This window comes from Mesoplodon mirus, assembly GCF_964341445.2.
Source record: "Mesoplodon mirus genome assembly, chromosome: 5".
Classification (NCBI taxonomy): Eukaryota; Metazoa; Chordata; class Mammalia; order Artiodactyla; family Ziphiidae; genus Mesoplodon; species Mesoplodon mirus.
The window spans coordinates 49,414,691-49,438,443 of record NC_138980.1 but is presented as its reverse complement, the minus strand read 5'-3'; positions in this window follow the sequence as shown (position 1 = coordinate 49,438,443).

The following is a 23,753-nucleotide window of genomic DNA, read 5'->3' as shown; positions in this document are numbered from 1 at the left end:
GGACAGAAAGTGCTCCTATATTCCAACAAAGCAAGAAGCCTCTGACAAGGACAAGACAACCCAATTTGGGTCTTGCTAGGATATGAAAAGACAATACTGACACCCAGTGGTCTGTTAACCAGCTCGCGTTCCATGCCCTAAAATTCCTAAGGAGGGCTGGGTCCTCAGGCTAAGACAGAACCCTCTTCAGGTCCTAGAAACACAGGAAACAGAAGACCACCAGCAGCTCATGACAATAAAACAAAAACATAGCATGTACTGTTTTGTTTTCTAAACACTTCTGTTGGGGATCTGACTAAATCTTGTTTGGCTTAACTATATCCATTATATCAAAAGCATTTGTATTCAACAATGTATTTCTCTTACAAAATGGAATGCTTACAATGCTTTTGAAATGCTTACAATGCTTTTGAAAATGCAAGAATTACTTCCCAGGAGGTAAAATTTCAAATACCCTGAACTCTTCTATAATGATTTCTTTGATTTATTAATTAGTCTTCTAGGTGCTGAAAAGTAAATAATAAATATCTAAGATTATAAGGACAGGGAATCTGTTAGACTTGTGAACCTCCCAGAACAGCCCCAAATCCTTCCATTTTGAATAATAATGAGGTTACCACAGCAGGGAGGGCTGAGGCAGAATTGGCAGGAGAAACACATTTTGAGATCTTCTTTCATTTCAAATGGGCTAATAGTTACCAGAGTTTCAAAACCAGCAAGATCTAAAATATAACCTTTGGTGACACTTAGTCTGACTGCTAAATGAAAGAGAAATAAGTGGGAAATGTATTCTAATAATTATTATTTCACATCTAAAGCCTTTGGGGGGGGGGGAAGACCAGCAACCTGGTCTTCCATTCATAACATAAGCTGACATCTTGATGTAATACTCTAAATCGGACTTCAGAATAATAGCACTGGTGAGAAATGTAGGACAACTTAATGCAAATTACAAAGAATATCTAAGGTTCTTGCCTTTTTATTAGAGGAAAAATCACCAGCTGGTATCGTGGAATAACTGAAAGGCTCAAGACACATAATCAGGTACAGATAGAGGGAACTGATTTGTAGCATCTCCCTCCTCTCAGAAACAACAAAATCAAGAAAAAGAACAATACTGAAATCAGCCAAAACCAAACAAGGAAATCAAATACCATAATCTCCACAAGTCAGAACAAAGGAGAATAGCTCCTATCTTATCCCCAGAGAGTACTAAAAGTCCTGAGAATGTCCCTCAATACTCCCAAATTGGACAAGAAATGCAGGGAGAATGGTATCCTTTTTGTCTCTTTTGACCTCAAGGAAGTATCAATTCTAAGAAATGACCTGGTTGAGGAGAAACGAAAAGGAAGGGAATAGTCACATGACCCACTTCTGCAGAATCATAGGCTACTGGACTCCATGCTGAATTGCGGGAACCATCTAGAAGGTATCACCCTATGCTTCTTTAAGTGGAGCAATCCCAGGCACAGGACAGAAAATGAAATTTAAGAAAAAGGAATAGAAACCAGTTCCTCTAAGAAAGACTGCACCCACCCCCCAGCTGAACCCTTCCCCCATCACACCCACAGAATGAGGTAGAGGTTGTGGTGGAACACAGCACCTGAGTCCTCCATATATAGCTGGAGGATAAGTCAAGTCTCAGGTAATGGTGGAAAGAGCGCGAGGAGAATTCTCTCAGGCTGTCAGAGGAGGTAGGTAGTCTACAGAGCAGCTCTCTTAAGCAGGAGTAATGCAAAAAGGAGCGAGGTTTTAACTTGAAAATACCCAAGAAAATACGGCATGAAAAAGAAGTTAAAAAGATTAATATCTCAGTTTCATAGAAAACATGCCCAAGGATCATTCCCAAGTCCTTTGTCAAGTAGAAAAGATTAATGAGAACAGGATTATTTGAAAGCAATAAACAGAAAATAAAACCTCTCAAAGTCTAACCAATAAATCTACAGAATTAAATATAAAGGGATATGGTAAACCTAAGGAAAGAAATTAACAACCAAACTAAAATAATACCGTTTTAGAACTAATGAATAAATTAGAAACAATGAGAAACAGAATAGATAAAATTGAAAGTGAAATTCAGGACACAGAAGAAAGACTTAAGATAATCACAGTAGATATGGGGGCAGGGAAACAAAGTTATGAAGAGCAGATATTAGATATACAAGAGGAGGTTTTTTTTTTTGTTTTTTTTTTGTTTTTTTTTTTTTCTTTTTGCGGTATGCGGGCCTCTCACTGCCGTGGCCTCCCCCGTTGCGGAGCACAGGCTCCGGATGCGCAGGCCCAGCGGCCATGGCTCACGGGCCCAGCCGCTCCGCGGCATATGGGATCCTCCCAGACCGGGGCACGAACCCGTATCCCCTGCATCGGCAGGCGGACTCTCAACCACTGCGCCACCAGGGAGGCCCAAGAGGAGGTTTTTATATTCTTTTTTTTATTGGAGTATAGTTGATTTACAATGTTGTGTTAGTTTCTGTTGTACAGCAAAGTGAATCAGTTTTACATATACATATATCCACTCTTTTTTAGATTCTTTTCCCATATAGGTCATTAGAGAGTATTGAGAAGAGTTCCCTATTCTATGCAGTAGGTTTTTATTAGTTATCTGTTTTATATATAGTAGTGTGTATATGTCAATCCCAATCTCCCAATTTATCCCTCCGCCATGCTTTTATATTCTAAAGAGAGAAAATCTCTGAAGCAGTGTTGTGGGTTGAACTGTGTTCCCAAAAAAGATATATTAAAGTCCTAACCCCTAGTACCTGTGAATGTGAATTTACTTGCAAACAGGGTCTTTGCAGACATAGTCAAGTTAAAATGAGGTCACATACATTAGGTGGAACCTAATCCAATGTGACTTGTCCTTGTATGAGAAAACAGGGACACTAGGAAGAGATGGCCATGTGAAGACAGAGAGACACACAGGGGAAGACAGCCAAGGGAACATGGAAGCAGGGACTGGAACACTGCACCTACAAACCAAGGAGCACCAGGGACTGTCAGTCTTCACCAGAAGCTAGGAGAGGAGGAAGGGAACAGCTTCCCTCAGAACCCTCAGGGACATTCAACACCGCCAAGATCCTGATTTTGAACTAGTAGCCTTCAGAACTGTGAGAGAATAAATTTCTGTTGTTTTAAACCACTCAGTTTGTGGTACTTTGTTATTGTTATAGCTGTGCCAGAAAACTAACACAAGTAACAAATCCTACAAATGGAACACAAATCATTTAACTATGTACCAGTAAGAATTGTTTAATGAAATTAAAGAAACAGGAAAAGTACAGATTGACAGGATATACCATGTTCCAGGAAACCTGAAAGAGCTGATGGACACCAAAGCCTACCATGGTTAAACAACTAAACTTGAAGAACAACAAAAACAACAAAAAATTTCAAACTTGGAGGCAGAAAAAAGAACTCAGAGACTCTGATCATCTATGGCTCCTTCTCATGGAAAAAAAAAATTGTTTCTGATGGAATGATGAAATCCAGCCAATCAAGACGGAAATCAAAATAGAGACCTTGGCTATGCAGCAGCTCAGATGAAAAAACTTGGGGTGAGTACTGAACCAATTTAAACATAGTACTAATAAAAATAACACTGGGAATTAGGATTGGGAAATAGAATAGAAATATTAGAAATCTTAGTAGAAATATTATAAATCTTAGTGGAAACATTTAAAATATTATAAAATGTATTGAAAAGGAACTAATTATATTTTGAGAAAAGGACACGAGTCAATAAATATTGGATATAATTCAAATATGAGTTTGAAAAAATAATGAGTCCAAACTGTTTAATGTTGTACCTTATTTTTCTTAACACTCAACAATTCTAAACAAATAGAGATCAAGTTCTAGAAGGGAGCCACTACGCTAGTCATCGACGATCTTATATGAGTAAGACACAGTGCCTGATTTCCAAGATTTATATTTTGACAAAAATGATAAATCTGGTGTTTGAACACTTTATTAGGTTTTTACATTGGCATCATCATAGGTAGCTCACACCCTAGTATGAAATAGGTATTGATCAAGGTGCTTTATACATGTCTCATGGATTCCATGCAACAGAGCTACAAGAAAGGTACATTATTATTCTCATTATACACTTTGAGGAAGAAATGTTTATCTAAAAGTCATTAACTTCAAGCTCACTTTCATTTCTATCTATTAAATTCTTGTTAAATTCAATTTAATAGTTTTGTGTGTGTGTGAAAGAAACAAGAGGAAAGGAGAGAGGGAGGGAAAAACTGGAATCCAGTTTCAGCCCAACTGTTAATTACTTGTGTGGGATGGTTAATTTTATGTGTCAGCTTGATTGGGGATACCCAGATAGCTGGTAAAATATCATTTCTGTGTTTATCTGTGAGGGTGTCTCCGGAAGAGATTAGCATTTAAATCAGTTGACAGAGTGAAGAAGACCTCCCTCACCAATGAAGGTGAACATCATCCAACCCATCACCCCTTCCAGCGTAGGTAAGCATCATCCAAGTCATCCAATAGCACAAAAAAGCAGAGGAAATGCAAATTTGCTCTCTCTGCTTGAAATGAGACATCCATCTTCTCTTGCTTTCTGACATCTGCACTCCTAGTTCTCAGGCTTTTGGACTCACATTAGGATTTATACCATTGCCCCTGCACCACCAATTCTCAGATGCTTGGATTTGGACTGAATTATACCATTGTGTTTTGTGGTTCTACAGCTTGCACAGGCAGATTGTGGGACTTCTCAGCTTCCATAATTGCATGAGCCAATTCCTATAATAAATCAATCTCTCTTTACACACACACACACACACACACACACATCCTATTTGTTCTGTTTCTCTAGAGAACCGTAACTAATACCCTGTGTGACCTTAGACACAGGACTATTCTGCATCTCATAATAGAGGAATGGTATTAGTTGTCTCCACATCAGTTCCCCACTTCTTCCATTAATTATAGAACTGGATTTCAGGCCAGCATATACAGAATAAGAATTATTATTCCCAGCCTCTTTAGCAGCTGAGTGTGACCATGTGACTATGCCACAACCCAATGGGTTGTAAATAGATTTTGTGCAGTTTGGGAGGAGAGACTATGAAGGGAAAGGATGTGTTCCCCTCACCCCCGTCACCCATGTGCTCAGAATATCAGTGTGATGACTGCAGCTTTTTCCATCATGAGGATGGGGCTCCATGCTAGGGACGCAGGAACAGAAAGCTGGAAGCAGCCTGAATCTCAGATGACTATACAGCCACCCCATCAGCACTGGACTTTACAGAAGAAACACACAAATGGCTATCTTATTTAAGCCACTGTTTTGTATTTTTGTATTTCAGATACAGCTCATCGAATCTTCACAGATGTAACTGGCTTTCCTTTTATATTTGAAAGCAGTAGAAGCCCTTCACCCATATTAAAACGATTACCAGGTAACCCACATTGGAGCAGGGGTAGGGGACAAAGCCACATCTTACCAATGAGGTAAGGTAAAGCTCAGAGACAAGTAACTTACTAAGACCAAAGCTCAGATCTAGACCTAGATCATTCTAACACCTGCAGGGACTGGCTGGTATAACAAACCTGTAATTTGGGGCATTTTTCTCTTTTGACCCCATATACTCTCCTCCTCTGAAGCCTCTTCAGGGTGAGAAGAACAGAAACAATTTGATCCCTCATCAAGTGTGGAAAACTGCCAAAATATTTTAATCATGCAAAATGGAAAAGGCCAAAAAGACAATGGATGTCTCTTTCAAAAGCTGGCATACTATTTTTGACCAAAAGAGACAAGAGGTAATGGAGAGAAGTCAGAGAGGAGCCACTGACAATTCCGAGGTTCCCACCGTGCCCACCTCTCCACCTTGACGAGGACTTCTGATTGCCTCTTAACATTCGCCTCCAGCCCCGTCTCTCTCCCCAGCTCCATGAGGATGCTGGAAATTCAAAAGCATCCATTCAACAAAATAATCATAAAGATCTACATGTGAACCACTGTACTAGGCACTGGGAAATCCAATATGAGTAAGACATGGTCTCTGCCTTCCAAGTTTATAATCTTCTGACAAAAATAATAACTACAGTTTATCAGATGCTTTACATTAGCAATATCCTAGCAGCTCACATGCTAGTATGAAATAGGCATTGTTCAAGGTGGTTTACATGCCTATTATAGGTTCCAGGCAACAGATCTGTAAGAAATATATATTATCTTCATCTTACAGATGAGGAGGTGAGGCACATACCAGTTTAATACTTTACCCAAGGTTACCCAGCAAGTTGTATATACTGTCTCAGTTAAGACTCTCAACAGCCCTGGTCATTGGTACTTGTGTAATACCGTAAGTATTATACCCATTGTTGGCAAGGGTGTGGGGAAATGGTCACACACAGACACATGTTGGGAGAGTTAGCTGACAGAACATTAGTGGAAGAAATATAAAACAAGATTGAGAGAGAGAGAGAAAATGGCTGATTCCAAGTCTCACAGGAATGAGAACTTAAACATGAGCCCAGGTAAACTGAACTCCAAACTGAAGCTCATATGAAAACTTACAGTGTAACAAGTGTTATGATGTGGGCGAGCAGAGGACCTATGGTGGCAGCACTAGAAGGACATGTGAGGAAGCGGGCAGGGCAGCATTCATGGAACACTTCTTAATGGAAGGGCAACACATCCAAGCTGAGCCCCAAACAGTGATTGGTCCACGCTAGGGAAAATCTTTCCATGTTGGGAGAACAAAGTACAAACTCCTGCAGGCAGATGAGAACTTGCCTCCTCTGGCCTGTGTCTGGAGGTTGGAATGGAGGCATGAGATGGATAAAGACGTGACTGAAAATGAAATCTTTGCTGGCCTCTTAGCCCCCAAGGGTTCACAAGCAAAGCCAATCTTTCTCTAAAAGTTCACTCCTCTTCCTGGCTTTTCTAACTAGGTATTGTCTTAATCATTCAGCTGCTAAGTCTTAAAATCACCTTTGACATGTCCCTCTCCCTTGCCTCTGCACTCAGATCCTTACCACCTCTTGTTAGACATGTCCCTTTTTGTTATTCTCATTACCAAACTTTGGGCATATGCCTATTTACGTCGAGCCTAGACAGTAGCAATATTCCACCAGCCTACAGTTTTCAGCCCACTTTGTAAAAAACCCACATGCCACACAAGATCGTGAGATCTCATGGGCACAGGGCAAAAGTTGGCATTTCACTCCCACACATAAATACCCGACGCAGATACATCAAATATGGGGAAAGACACTCAACCTTACTAGCAACAAAAATAAGTTCAGATAATGAAGTTTTTACCTCTTTGTTAGGGGAACCACTGACTGAAACTGCCCTCCCTGGCCAGACATGATAGTACCCACTTGCATGAGTTATCTTACAACAGGAGGTCCTGGTAAGGAATGCGGAACTAACAAGCTACCACCAACCGGAAGAATGTGGAAAAGGTAAAAAGGAGACGCCAGTCCATATGTCCTGCCAACCTCTCAGAATCCTTCTAGCTGGAATCCATCTTGGCTGAGCAATGCATGCGCCACCAGGAAGGACCCTGAGTCAGAATGACTGGTCAGAGACAACCCGGAAACTAACCCCATAATCATAAAACCTAAGACTGTGAGCCACATGGCAGAGCAGTTCTCCTGGGCTCCCTTAACCTGCTGCTCTCCACCCGGGCACCCCTTCACATTAAAGTCTCTTGTTTTGTCAGCACCTGTGTCTCCCTGGACAGTTGATTTCCGAGTGTTAGACAAGAGCCCACTCTTGGGTCCTGGAAGGGGTCCCCTTCCCACAACAAATGGCGACTCTGGTGGGGCCTCTTCTTCACCATGACTGACATCCAGACCACTCAAGGTACTCGGGGACCAGTTGGCCCACCGATGTTCCAGACCCAGCAGCTGCTACCAGGAACATTTTGTCCCTGGTAACCTTGAAAGATTAAAATTCCTGTGTTGGCAAAGGTATCAGGATATGGGCACACACAGGTTGCTTTGGGAACATAAATTAATACAACTATTGTGGAAAATGGTTTACCAATGGGTATCAATTTTTTTTTTTTCCAGCATGTGGGATCTTAGTTCCCTGACCAGGGATCAACCTGCACCCCCTGCATTGGAAGGGGAAATCTTAACCACTGGACCACCGGGGAAGTCCCTCAACATTCTTAAAGACATGCATGCCCTTTCCAATAATTCCACTGCTAAGTGTTTATCCATAAGAAATAAATTGAACCTGAGTCTAAACGAGTATATATAAGGATGTTTATCATAGCATAATCATCCAAATCTGACAACAGACTATGTATCAATTATTACTTGCTTTATTTTTTATAAAAACTATGGGATATACATACAATGGAGATACTATCCAACCAATAAAGACAATGTAGATATACATCTATAGATAAGGGAAAGTGTCAATATAAAATATATTCATATCTACTTATACACTCATACACACACACACAGGAGAAAAAAACCCTAGCGATGAAAAAAATTGGTAATGTCAGCTTAAAAAATATTCACAACCTAAAAGTTGAGAGTTCTGTTTTATTCGACAGGAATTTTTAGGACTTCAAGCCCAGAGGCAGCATCTCAAGTAACCCAGAGTGTACTGCTCTGAGGAGGTGAGGGGGGTAGCTAGGACATACAGAAGTTTTGCAACAAAGGGAAGGTAGTCAGAACATCAAAGGATTACTGTTAAAGAAAACCAGAAATCCCAGGTTAAGGAATTTAGTGCTTTTCTATGTATGGGAAGATGCAAGACTCTGGGCTCACTGAAATCATTCCTTTGATATGCACCTCAGCTACCTGGGGCCAGTATCCTGTGTTTTCACATCCTGAGTTCCCTCAGGGCTCACCAGCTCACCATGGGTCGTGGTTGCAATCGCTGATGACTGTGACATCCTTTGTTTTTTGATATGGCAGGAAATATTCCATTTCTTAGTAATATGGTTTCATTTTTGTAAATATCTATGTATCAGAGACCCAAGTAAATTCCATAGCCAAATCTTGCCACAATATCATAACTAAAGAAAAAGGAAAGGCTGAAATCAAAGAAACACAGTTCTGAAACTAGGAATCAGTTTTCATATGGGTCAAGGGAGATCCAATGCATTAGGTCAAACAACCCTTCTTACCCCTTTTTTGCCCTTTCTCTTTGGTCTCACTATCTCTCACAGCCTGATGCTGCCCAGAACCCTTCATCTCCCTCCATACCTCACACCCTACTGTCCACCAAAATCTCCCTGACTCCTACTGTGATATTGTGATTTATAATAAGAAATATATATTTGGCTTTGGTCCCCATTTCTAGAACAGAACCCTTGGAATATCCAGAATGATGAGAGGACAAAGGTGTTCTGTTATGTTAATAAGTGACTTTTAGACCACACCTAAGGATGAAGGCTAGTTGCCAGGAGAACCAACTATCAAAGAAAAAAATGTTGCCTGCTGTATCAGTAAAACAAAGGGTGTTGCAGCCATCAGGAGCAGCAGTGTGGACCATGAGCCCTGAGGGAACTTGGGATGGAGATGAACGGGCTGCCTGCTGCCAAGCCCTTAGTCACTGTAGCCCACCCACCAAGGATGCACCCTGAGGGGACTCAGGGTGGGAAGGCACAGGACACTGGCCCCAGAGAGCTGAGGTGCACATCAAAGGAATTATTTCAGTGAGCCCAGACTCTTGCATCTTCCCTTACATAGAAAAGTACTAAATGACTTAACTTGAGAATTTGGTTTTCTTTAATTAACAGTAATCTTTTGATGTTCCACTACCTGGTATTTGTTACAAAAACTCCTATACAGCCTGGCTCATCCCTTACCTCTGCACAACAGTCCCTCAGAGCTAGCTGAGAGGCTATGTTCCAGGCTTAGGTCTTCAGTTTTGTCCACCAAATAAAACATAATTCTCAACTTTTAGGCTGTGCATTTTTTTTTCAGTCAACACAATCAAGTAATTAGAGGTTGGAACTTTCAGTCCCTCACCCAGCCCCTTACCAACCTCTAGGGAAAGAAGAGGGACTAGAGGATGAACTGAAACCAAGCAGAATAATGTAGAGGCCTTCCCGATGACTGGACACCTAAAGTGTCCCCTGCTTACTGGTGATTAGAAAAAACTGTGGGAATATACTATGGCCTCCTAGACTGTCCATGAGTAGAGAGAGAGAGAGAAACAAGCCCTAGCAGTTGATGGGAAAAGCTAAGGAATGCACAAAGATAGGACAGTAGGGCAGAAAAATATCCATAACTTAAACAATAAATCAGTCCCACGGACTCCCAGTTCTGTCTCAAAGGTAAAGTCTGATGCACATTCCTCAGTTGTTTTGTAGAAACCAGACCCCAACCAGAAGGAGAGTGCTGACCATAAGCACGTAGTCCCCAGACTGGCTGGAGCCTAAAGATTGATAATGTTAACCCCTGTGGCCTCACCTGGTTACTGCACCACCCGCCAATCAGAAAAATGTGCACCAGCTGATCCTGTTCCCCATGACCCTCTCCCTCACCTTGCCTTTAAAACCCTTCCCCAAGCCATCAAGGAGTTCAGGTCTTTCGGGCATTAGACATGCCTACTCCTTGCTTGGTACCTTGCAATAAATGCTGTACTTTCCTTCATCCCAGGTGTCAAGATTGGCTTAGCTACACATCGGGTGAAGGAACCAACTTTGTTTTGGTAACACAATCATCACTAATGACCAATGTTTTCATCAAGCATGCCTATGTAATGAAGCCTCCATATAAAAAAAAAATACAGGTTTAAAAAGCTTCTGAGTTGGTGAACACATGTAGATTTGGGGAGAGTGGCATGCCCAGAAAGCATGGAAGCTCAGGGCCCTTTCCCCACACCTTGTCCTATGCATCTCTTCCATCTGGCTTTTCCTGAGTTATATCCTTTTATAATAAGCAGGTAATCTAGTAAATAAAATATTTCTCTGAGTTCTGTGAGCCACTCTAGCAAATAAACAGAACCCAAGAAGAGGGTTTTTGGAACCTCTAAGCTATAACACAACTTGGACTTGCAACTGGCATCTGCGGTGGGGGGAGGAGGGGCAGTCTTATAGGACTGAGCCCTTAACCTGTGGGATGTGATGTTATCTCCAGGTAGATAGTGTTAGAATTGAGTTGAATCATAGGACATCCAGCTGATGTCAGAGAACTGCTTGGTGGCATGGGAACCCCTACCCCCTTCATGAATCAGAATCGGTGACCAGGACCCTTGTATGCTTTCTTTCCTCCACTTATATTTTTATATAGGCCTCGCCTCCTATGTTTCTCTCACTCTCTGTGAGTCTGTCATATTCCTTTCCAAATCACCCATCTCCAAAGACCACCCTGGTCTTCAGTGATCCCCTTACTGATAAACCAAGGAAGGTAAAGAGGAGATACGATGGAAGGGTGGAGCAGGTGTGGAGGAAAAGGAAAATTCCCAGAAAGCAATATAAAAATATTAAACATAAGGCTACTGAATGAAGATTCTTCTAAGTATTTATTTTCCTTATCAAAAGGGACTGTCACAAAATTCACAGAGACAGAAAGTAGGTTAGAGGTTTCCATGGTCTGGGAGAAGGGGAAGAATGAGAGTTACTGCTGAACAGTTACAGAGTTTTTACTTGGGGTGACAGAAACATTTTGGAAGTAGATACTGGTGATGGTTGCACAATATTATGTGTTAGTAATGCCACTGAACTGTACACTTTAAAATGGTTAAAATGGCACATTTTATGTTATCAATACATATATTTTGCCACAATAAAAGAAGGGGAGACTGGCACAGCCTTTGCTATTTTTTGCCCTCTTGGCCCCTTCTTTCTGCCCAGAGTACAGATAATGCCCACTTTGGTACAGGAGCCAACTAGATACCACAAGGTGACAAGCACAGGGATGAAAGCCAACATATTAAAGATGAAAGAGAGACAGTATCAGGGTCCCCTGCAGGCATGAGCAGCCTCACCATCCCAAACTGACTCCACCCAGATTTTTAATGATGAGAGAAAATTAAAGGCCTCTTTAAGGTACTTAGCAAGTTTTCAGTTACTTATCACCAAGCACACCCCTAACAGATACAGCTCTCCCATTGCCTACTCTGAGAAATCAAATATCTGAACATGGCTTTGAAGACCCTTCCCAGTGTAGCCCTAAGCTCCCTTTGCAGATATATCGCACGCTTGTTTTCTCATGTGAACCCCAAACTCCAACTTCACCTTTCTCTAAATATAATGTTCTCCTCTCTGCTTCTGTTCCTTTGCTAGTGGCAGTTCCTGCCTGAGAATGTCTTCTCCTACTGTCTCCTCTTAGCAGCCCTTCAAACCCAGCAAGACTTCCCCTCACTCTAGCAAGTAAAGACTCTCCTTCTGAAGCCCTAACTGCCTTTGTATCCACATATCACCAGTACCCAATCCATCAGCAAGTCTTTTCAGATCTACTTTCACACTACATCCTGCAGGAAATTTCCAACCATGACCACTGCTCACCCCCTACCACAGGCCTCACTTAGCTCTTGTCTGGACAATTAAAACAGCCTCCAAGTAATGAAATTGAAACTGTGATTAAAAATCTTGCAACAAACAAAAGTCCAGGACCAGATGGCTTCACAGGAGAATTCTATCAAACATTTAGAGAAGAGCTAATACCTATCCTTCTCAAACTCTTCCAAAAAATTGCAGAGGAAGGAATACTCCCAAGCTCATTCTATGAGGCCACCATCACCCTGACACCAAAACCAAAGATATCACACAAAAAAAGAAAATTACAGGCCAATATCCTGATGAACACAGACACAAAAATCCTCAACAAAATACTAGTAAATGGAATCCAACGACATATTAAAAGGATCACACATCATGATCAAGTGGGATTTATCCCAGGGATGCAAAGATTCTTCAGTATATGCAAATCTATCAATGTGATACACCATATTAACAAACTGAAGAATAAAAACCATATGATCAAGTCAATAGATGCAGAAAAAGCTTTTGACAAAATTCAACACCCATTTATAATAAAAACTCTCTAGAAAGTGGGCACAGAGAGAACCTACCTCAACATAATAAAGGCCATATGTGACAAACCCACAACAAACATCATTCTCAATGGTGAAAAACTGAAAGCATTTCCTCTAAGATCAGGAACAAGACAAGGATTCCACTCTCGTCACTATTATTCAACATAGTTTTGGAAGTCCTAGCCATGGCAAGCGGAGAAGAAAAAGAAATAAAAGGAATACAAATTGGAAAAGAAATAAAACTGTCACTGTTTGCAGATGACATGATACTATACATAGAAAATCCTAAAGATACTACCAGAAAGCTTCTAGAGCTAATCAATGAATTTGGTAAAGTTGGATACAAAATTAATACAAAAATATCTCTTACATTCCTAAACACTAACAATGAAAGACCAGAAAGAGAAATTAAGGAAACAATCCCATTCACAATCGCAACAAACAGAATAAAATAATACCTAGGAATAAACCTACCAAAGGAGGCAAAAACCTGTACTCAGAAAACTATAGGATACTGATGAAAGAAATAAAAGATGACACAAACAGATGGAGAGATATACCATGTTCTTGGATTGGAAGAATCAATATTGTGAAAATGACTATACTACCCAAAGCAATCTACTGATTAAATGCAATCCCTATCGAATTACAAATGGCATTTTTCACAGACCTAGAACAAAAAAATTTACACTTTGTCTGGAACAGAAAAGACCCCAAATAGCCAAAGCAATCTTGAGGAAAAAAAAAAAAATGGAGCTGGAGGAATCAGGCTCCCTGACTTCAGAGTATACTACAAAGCTACAGTAATCATAACAGTATAGTACAGGCACAAAAACAGAAATATAGATCAACAGAACAGGATAGAAAGTCCAGAGATAAACCCATGCACCTATGGTCAACTAACCCATGACAAAGGAGGCAAGAATATACAATAAAGAAAAGACAGCCTCTTCAATAAGTGGTGTTGGGAAAACTGGACAGCTACATGTAAAAGAATGAAATTTGAGCACTCCCTAACACCATATACAACAATAAACTCAAAATGGATTAAAGACCTAAATGTAAGGCCAGACACTATAAAATTCTTAGAGAAAAACATAGGCAGAACACTCTTTGACATAAATCACAGCAAGATCATTTTTGATCCACCTCCTAGAGTAATGAAAATAAAAACAAAAATAAACAGACGGGACCTAATGAAACTTAAAAGCTTTTGCACAGCAAATGAAACCATAAACAAAACAAAAAGACAACCCTCAGAATGGGAGAAAATATTTGCAAATGAAGCAACCAACATGGGATTAATCTCCAAAATACACAAACAGCTCATGCAGCTCAATATCAATAAAAAAAACAAACAACCCAATCAAAAAATGAGCAGAAGATCTAAGTAGACATTTCTCTAAGAAGACATACAGATGGCCAAAAAGCAAATGAAAAGATGCTCAACATCACTAATTATTAGAGAAATGCAAATCAAAACTACAATGAGTTATCACCTCACACCAGTCAGAATGGCCACCATCAAAAAATCTACAAATGCTGAACAAGGTGTGGAGAAAAGGGAACCCTCCTACACTGTTTATGGGAATGTAAATTGGTACAGCCCCTATGGAGAACTGTATGGAGGTTCTGCAAAAAACTAAAAACAGAACTACCATATGACCCAGCAGTCCCTCTCCTAGGCATATACTTGGAGAAAAACATAATTCAAAAAGATACATGCACCCAGTGTTCATTGCAGCACTATTTACAATAGCCAGGACATGGAAGCAACCTAAATGTCCATCAACAGAAGAATGGACAAAGAAGTTGTGGTACATATATACAATGGAATATTACTCAGCCATAAAAAAGAACAAAATAATGCCATTTGCAGCAACATGGATGGACCTAAAGATTGTCATACTGAGTGAAGTAAATCAGAGAGAGAAAGACAAACATATGATATCGCTTATATGTGGAATCTAAAAAAAGGGTACAAATGAACTTACCTACAAAACAGAAACAGAGGGGCCTCCCTGGTGGCGCAGTGGTTGAGAGTCCGCCTGCCGATGCAGGGGATACGGGTTCGTGCCCCGGTCTGGGAGGATCCCATATGCCGCGGAGCGGCTGGGCCCGTGAGCCATGGCCGCTGGGCCTGCGCGTCCGGAGCCTGTGCTCCGCAACGGGGGAGGCCACGGCAGTGAGAGGCCCGCATACCGCAAAAAAAAAAAAAAAAAAAACAGAAACAGAGTCACAGATGTAGAAAACAAACTTATGGTTACCAGGGGATAAGGGGGGGAGGGATAAACTGGGAGATTGGGATTGACATATACACATTACTATATATAAAACAGATAACTAATAAGAACCTACTGTATAGCACAGGGAACTCTACTCAATACTCTGTAATGGCCTGTATGGGAGGAGAATCTGAAAAAAAGAGTGAATATATGTATGTGTGTGGCTGGTTCATTTTGCTGTACACCTGAGACTAACACAGCATGTGGATCAACTATACCCCAATAAAAATTAAAACAAACAAAACAAAATGGAAAAACAGTCTCCTTATTCTATTCTTGCCTCCTTCCCTCCGGTCAATTTCTAGTACAGATGCCAGAATCATCTTTCTAAAAATATAAGTCTGATCATATCATTACCCTGCATAAACACTCCAGATGGCTTCCTAACATGTTAAAATAAAATCGAAGCTGCTCTCCCTGCTTGGCCTACCAGCCTTTCCATGATCTGGTTCCTGTCTGCCCCTCCAAACTCAATTTTTTTTTTGACCTTCCTCCTTGTGCATCTGTGTGTCTTTTCCTCTTCTCATAAAGATACCAGTTATTGGATCTATGGCTCACCCTAATCCAGTATGGTCCATCTTAGTCTAAATAATTACATCTGCAAAAATCCTATTTCCAAGTGAGTTCCCATTCTGAAATTCTGAGCAGACATGAATTTGAGGGGAGACACTGTTCAACACAGGATACAACCACCTTCATTTAATTGAAGTCACTGGCCCTGATATTATGCTTGCTAGCTAGTGATTTTTCCCCCTTCTCTTTTTTTTTAACATCTTTATTGGAATATAATTGCTTTACAGTGCTGTGTTGTTTCTGCTTTATAACAAAGTGAATCAATTATACATATACATATATCCCCATACCTCCTCCCTCTTGTGTCTCCCTCCCTCCCACCCTCCCTATCCACCCCTCTAGGTGGCCACAAAGCACCAAGCTGATCTCCCTGTGCTATGCGGCTGCTTCCCACTAGCTATCTATTTTACGTTTGGTAGTATATATTTGTCCATGCCACTCTCTCACTTTGTCACAGCTTACCCTTCCCCCTCCCCGTATCCTCAAGTCCATTCTCTAGCCTGTCTGCATCTTTATTCCCATCGTGCCCCTAGGTTCTTCATGACCATTTTCTTTCTTTTTTTTTAGATTCCATATATATGTGTTAGCATATGGTATTTGTTTTTCTCTTTCTGACTTACTTCACTCTGTATGACAGTCTCTAGGTCCATCCACCTCACTACAAATAACTCAATTTCATTTCTTTTTATGGCTGAGTAATATTCCATTGTATATATGTGCCACATCTTCTTTATCCACTCATCTGTCGTAGGTTGCTTCCATGTCCTGGCTATTATAAATAGAGCTACAATGAACATTGTGGTACATGACTCTTTTTGAATTATGGTTTTCTCAGGGTATATGCCCAGTAGTGGGATTGCTGGGTTGTATGGTAGTTCTATCTTTAGTTTTTTAAGGAATCTCCATACTGTTCTCCAGAGTGGCTATATCAATTTACATTCCCACCAACAGCGCAGGAGGGTTCCCTTTTCACCACACCCTTTCCAGCATTTATTGTTTCTAGATTTTTTGATGATGGCCATTCTGACTGGTGTCAGATGATATCTCATTGTAGGTTTGACTTGCATTTCTCTAATGATTAATGATGTTGAGCATTCTTTCATGTGTCTGTTGGCAATCTGTATATCTTCTTTGGAGAAATGTCTGTTTAGGTCTTCTGCCCATTTTTGGATTGGGTTGTTTGTTTTTTTGATATTGAGCTGCATAAGCTGCTTGTACATTTTGGAGATTAATCCTTTGTCAGTCCAAACTCAATTTTTATCCCTTTCAGTAGTTTACTCTAACCAGGCTGGTCTTCTTTTGTTCCTTCAGTATGCCAACCTAATTTCAGCCCTAAGACATTTGCACCTGACGTCTCCTCTGCCTGGAATAACCTCCCACCAAATCTACACGTAGCTGGTACCCTCATTACTAACAACTCTCTACTCAAATGTCACCACCCCTGAGAGGAATGCCCTGACCACTTTATCTCAAGTAGACACCCACAGGACCACTCTCGAACGTTCACTCTGATTCTCTTCATAGCATTTCTCCCCCGGCCCTCCCAAGTTTAAACCTGGTTTCATTTTCTTATTTACTATAGAACTCCCCACCGGAATGTCAGCTCATTAGGACAGAGGCTGTATTCTGTTCATCACTGTACTTCCAGTATCCACCACAGCACCAGGCACACAGGAGGTGTGGCTATTTTCACTTGTCCTGTTTGTGTACCACCTGTGTACCTGCTTCATTACCACAACTAGGTGTATACTGGCAACTCCAAGTCACCTTCAGTGTCTTCTCCAACTTGTCCTATTTCTCCTTTTATCCTACCGCATACTCCCTGTACCTATTATGGTATGATGAGGGAACATTTCAGTTTCTCGTTTTATTTTAAGTCTGTGGGGAATCTGTGATCTTACTGACACTAAAAAAATTGCCCCTCACCAAAAAGGTTAACTACTACAGCATGATTTTGATGCTAAGACTTTTATCATTTGAGTTTTCTTTCGCTATTTCATTAGAAAAAGCAAAGCCACTTTGAATCCTTCTTGCAAAGAGAGACACAGATTTTAAAATACAAAAGATGACACACAGCTTAACATCTAAATAAATAGCAACAATAATGGTATGAAATTTAAAAGGACAGAATCACTAGTTACCAGGAATCTGTGCATGTAAATAATAGCTAGCTACTCTATTTCTGCTCTAAGTCATTTAGCTAAATGACTGATACTGAAATCTAAGTTTCCAGGTTTCTTGAGAATCCCCTCCCAATGCCAGCCTTACTCCAGACTGCATACCCCTTGTAACTGTGTCCAGGAATGAAATTCGGATGATTAAAGTCTTCAGCATCTATACTACCTCAGATAAAGTTACTAAAACCATGGCCTCTTTAAATGCACGTTGGTTAGTGAAAGAAGCCAGTCTGAAAAGGCAACATATTATAGGATTCCAACTACGAGACATTCTGGAAAGTGCAAAAGTAAAGAGATAGTAAAAAGATTAGTGGTTGAATGTAGTTAATGCAACTAAATTGTACACTTAAAAATGATTAACATAAGTTCTATGTTATGTGTATTTTACCATAATTTTTTTAAAGGCAAAAAAAAAAAAAAATTCAGCAGTTGCCAGAGGTTCAGTAGGAGAGGTGGGGAGGGATGAAGAGCTGAGGCACAGAGGACTTTTAGGGCAGTGAAACTATTCTAAATGATTCTGTAAAGGTGGATACATGTCATTACATATTTGTCAAAACCCATAGAACACATACCATCAAGAGTGAACCCTAATAGGAACTATGGACTTTAGTTAATAATAGTGTATCAATATTGGTTCTTCGGGCTTCCCTGGTGGCGCAGTGGTTGAGAGTCCGCCTGCCGATGCAGGGGACATGGGTTCGTGCCCCGGTCCGGGAAGATCCCACGTGCCATGGAGTGGCTGGGCCCGTGAGCCATGGCTGTTGAGCCTGCGCGTCCAGAGCCTGTGCTCCGCAATGGGAGAGGCCACAACAGTGAGAGGCCCGCGTACCACAAAAAAAAAAAAAAAAAAAATTGGTTCTTCAATTGTAAAATAAATGAACCCACTAATGCAACATGTACTCACAGAGAAAACTGAGGAGAGGTGGGGGAAGGGGGCGAATGGGAACTCTGTGCTTTCAGCTCAGTTTGCTGTAAACTTAAAACTGCTCTAAGAGATAAAGTCTATTAATTAGTCTATTAATTTTTTTTAAAGTCGCATTTCTGATCATTGGTGTCTATTCCAATAGAAATTTCTAAAAAGTCCTTAGTGGTGAATTATAGATTTAGGTTGACACTACCTTAATGGCATGCTCATATTTCTTCTTAATTACTGAATGAGTTTTCTGTTTAATAAATATTCTTAAATATCAAATAGCTTATTAGGGCAGATATTTATTAAGCGTCTACTCTTTGCAAGGTTCTGTGATAGGCACTCATATACTTTTAAATAAATAAACCAAAATATTTATTCAAAATCACCCTGGGGGTGGGAAAAGAACTATTTCCATGGCACTCTTCCTGGGTGCAAAGGTCACCTTGCTCCCCACTCTTTCTCCCCAGCAGTCCCAGAGAAAGCAGGGCTGTCTCTCCTCTCCTCTGTACATTTTTATGGATTCCTCAGCTCCTCTCAAAAGACGGAAGACAATTTCTCAGAGCAAACGGCCACATTGATATTCATGGGATAAATGGTTTGTCCACATTGATATTCATGGGATAAATGGTTTGTAACCCAACAGCAAAACCCCGCTAATGTAAATTTCATACACACCTTCCAAAAGGTTAAACAATGCTGCTTGGTTCTACTGTGCTGGGAAAGCAAATGACAGTGAGAGGCCCAACCTTGGAGCCAGGAGGAGTCCTTATGCAGAAAGTTCTCCCAGTACCAAGGTCTTACTCTCTGCTTAGGAGGAGAATTATTAACAGTCAGAGTCCCCTGAAAACAAATGACTCAGCACACATACAAACAAGCCCCACTCAACTTTCTCCACTAAAAAAAATTGAAGACCACAGGTAAAGGACGAAGGGGGAGTGGGGAGATGGGCTTATTTTCAAGTTTGCTTTATGAATATGTATTTTTAAACAGCTTTCCCAAATATGGGTGCTGCGTAACATTATCCTCTCCGCTGGTCCTTAACTGAGCATTCTGACTCCACCCCACTGTCATTCAATCAGTATTTATTGAGTGCCAACTGTGTGCCAAGCACCCGTTCAGGTATTGAGGGTATAACAATGAAGAATTCAGGGCTTCCCTGGTGGTGCAGTGGTTGGGAGTCTGCCTGCCGATGCAGGGGACGCGGGTTCGTGCCCCAGTCTGGGAGGATCCCACATGCCGCGGAGCGGCTGGGCCCGTGGGCGATGGCCGCTGGGCCTGAGCATCCGGGGCCTGTGCTCCGCAACGGGAGGGGCCACAGCAGTGAGAGGCCCGTGTACCGCAAAAAAAAAAAAAAAAAGAATTCAGACAACTTCTTCACTCTCAAGGAGTTTATAATGTGGGAGAAGCAGACAATAAGCAAGCTAATTTCAGATGGTGTTAAAGGCTATGGAGAAAAATAAAACTGGGTGATGGTATAACAAGGAAAGAGATGGGGGTGGGGCATTTGGTGTACCAAATTTAGACAACTGGGGCATGAAAGACCCCCATAAAGAGGTGAGATTTAAACTGAGACTAGGATGAGGAGGAGGCATCAATCAACTAAAGATGTACAAAAGTTGGGAGGTTGGGATTAGCAGGTACAAACTATTATATGTAGAATGGATAAACAGCAAGGTCCTACTGTATAGCACAAGCAACTATATTCAATATCCTGTGATAAACCATAATGGGAAAGAATATGAAAAGGAATATGTACATATATGTATAACTGAATCACTTTGCTGAAATTAACACAACATTGTAAATCAACTATACTTCAATAAAATTAAAAAAAATAACTAGCAAAAGAAATGCATGAAAGAAAGAAAGGAAAGAAAGGAAGAGAGAAAAAGAGAGAGAGAGGGGGAAGGAAGGAAGGAAGAAAGGAAGAAAAAAAGAAAGAAAGAAAGATGTATAGAGGCCCCCAGGCAGGAACAGCCTGACATGTTCAAGATTAGGAAGGACGCCACTGTGTCCAGTAAGAGTGAGGGTGGAAAGAGCGGTTGTCAGGGGCCAGGTCATGGAGGGCCTTTAACCATTCTGGGTTTTATGTTGCACACAATAGGGAAGCAAAGATAGACTTTAATCAGAAAAGCCAAATGACCTGATATATATTTTTTAAAGATCGATTTCACCATGATGTGTGCAAAAGATTGTAGAGGAACAAGACTGGAGACGGAGAAGCCTGGGGAACTGGGAGAGGATGGGAGGAGACCAGGTGAGAGGGAGTGGTGGCTTGGACCAGCAGGTGACAGTGTGCTGCTGCCCAGACTCTACTACAAATATGCCAAACCTAGGGGACACAGTGGGGTCAAAATACAGCTGTGACCCAGCTTGGAAAGCAGTTGATTCAAGTTGGAAATAGGAGTCTTCTGACAATGCGTCCACACCAAGGGAATACCTTTTTCATGCGTGAAGGTGACTTCTGTGCTTGGGGAGTCCCCTGAACGACTGTAATGGGGAGAAGAGCCTCAGTGGAAGAAACACCATTGAGGGTGATGGGAATACAACTTGTTGATAGATTCAACTGGAGGTAACTGAAGAAAGAATTAAGGATGACTCTCAGATTTTTAGCTGGAGCACCACGGTGGGTTGTCCCACCACTTACTGAGATGTGGAAGATTGGAAAAGAAGAACTGTGTAGTGCTAAAGATCAAAAGTTTTGTTTCAAACATGTTGATTGAACTGTCCATTAGACATCAGATGGGCAATCACGTAAGGAGTGAGTTTGGAAAGAGGAGATGAGAGGAGGGGACAGAACCCTGTTGGAGGGTGGTGACAGTCAGAGGTTACACAGAGGAAAAAGAGCCAGCAAATTTCACACTGGACTCATTCAGCCACCAACACGCACTTACACAATGAAACAGGACACAAAGACCATTTGTTCCAGAAATGGCCACCTGGCAGGTGGAGGCTGCGTAGTACTCGCTCAACGTGTGTTTTATAGCTCATTTTCAATCAAGGGTTTCCTTATAAATGCAGACAGTAGAAGATCTACAAATTTAATTAACTGTATTTGTGCAGAACCTCAATTTGACCATAAAAATTTAATGCTTAATATAGTTTAAGATTTACTGGCCTTTCTTTTTAAAAGGAGACATATGAAATGGCCACAGATTAATTTTTCTGGTCATCCCCAATATATCAGAGTTATGAAGACAACAGAAAAGAGTGCATAGTACAAGTCTGAATCCTGGACAAAGTACAGGATTTAACTACCTTCTACCAAACTCTCCTTAAAAATTATTTTCTCTAATTAACTAATTGTTTGCACAACACAACATCTAACAAGTGCCTCTTGAAGCTACTTTCAGAAGCCAAGTATCTCACGCTCAGGCAGAACAACTGTATCACCTTCTAATACCCTTCGCCTTGGAGGAGCTTCAAGATGGTGGAAGAGTAAGACACGGAGATCACCTTCCTCCCCACAAATACATCAGAAATACATCTACATGTGGAACAACTCCTACACAACATCTACTGAACGCTGGCAGAAGACCTCAGACCTCCCAAAAGGCAAGAAACTCCCCACGTACCTGGGTAGGGCAAAAGAAAAAAGAATAAACAGAGACAAAAGAATAGGGAGGGGACCTGCACCAGTGGGAGGGAGCCGTGAAGGAGGAAAGGTTTCCACACACTAGGAAGCCCCTTCGCGGGCGGAGACTGCGGGTGGCGGAGGGGGGAAGCTTCGGAGCCATGGAGGAGAGCACAGCCACAGGGGTGCAGAGGGCAAAGCGGAGAGATTCCCGCACAGAGGATCGGTGCCGACTGGCACTCACCAGCCCAAGAGGCTTGTCTGCACACCGGCCGGGGCGGGCGGGGGCTAGGAGCTGAGGCTCAGGCTTCGGTCGGATCCGAGGGAGAGGACTAGAGTTGGCTGCGTGAACACAGCCTGAAGGAGTTAGTGTGCCACAGCTACCTGGGAGGGAGTCCGGGAAAAAGTCTGGACCTGCCAAAGAGGCAAGAGACTTTTTCTTGCCTCTTTGTTTCCTGGTGCGGGAGGAGAGGGGATAAAGAGTACCACTTAAAGGAGCTCCAGACACGGGCGCGAGCTGCGGCTAACAGCACGGACCCCAGAGATGGGCGTGAGACGCTAGGGCTGCTGCTGCTGCCACCAAGAAGCCTGTCTGCAAGCACAGGTCACTATCCACACATCCCTTCCGGGAAGGCTGTGCAGCCCACCACTGCCAGGGTCCCGGGATCCAGGGACAACTTCCCTGGGAGAACACACGGCGCGCCTCAGGCTGGCGCAACGTCACACCGGCTTCTGCCGCCGCAGGCTTGCCCCGCCTCCGTACCCCTCCCTCCCTCCGGCCTGAGTGAGCCAGAGACCCCAAAGCAGCTGCTCCTTTAACTCCGTCCTGTCTGAGCAAAGAACAGATGCCCTCAGGCGACCTACAAGCAGAGGCGGAGCCAAATCCAAAGCTGAACCCTGGGAGCTGTGCGAACAAAGAAGAGAAAGGGAAATCTCTCCCAGCAACCTCAGGAGCAGCGGATTAAATCTCCACAATCAACTTGCTATACCCTGCATCTGTGGAATACCTGAATAGACAATGAATCATCCCAAATTGAGGAGGTGGACTTTGGGAGCAACGATATATATATATATACACATTTCCCTTTTTCTCTTTTTGTGAGTGTGTATGTGTATGCTTCTGTGTGTGATGTTGTTGATAAAGCTTTGCTTTACCATTTGTCCTAGGGTTCTGTCTGTCCATTTTTTTTGTTTTTTTATAACTTAAAAATTATTTTTAATAATTTTTGATTTTTCATTTTAATAACTTTAT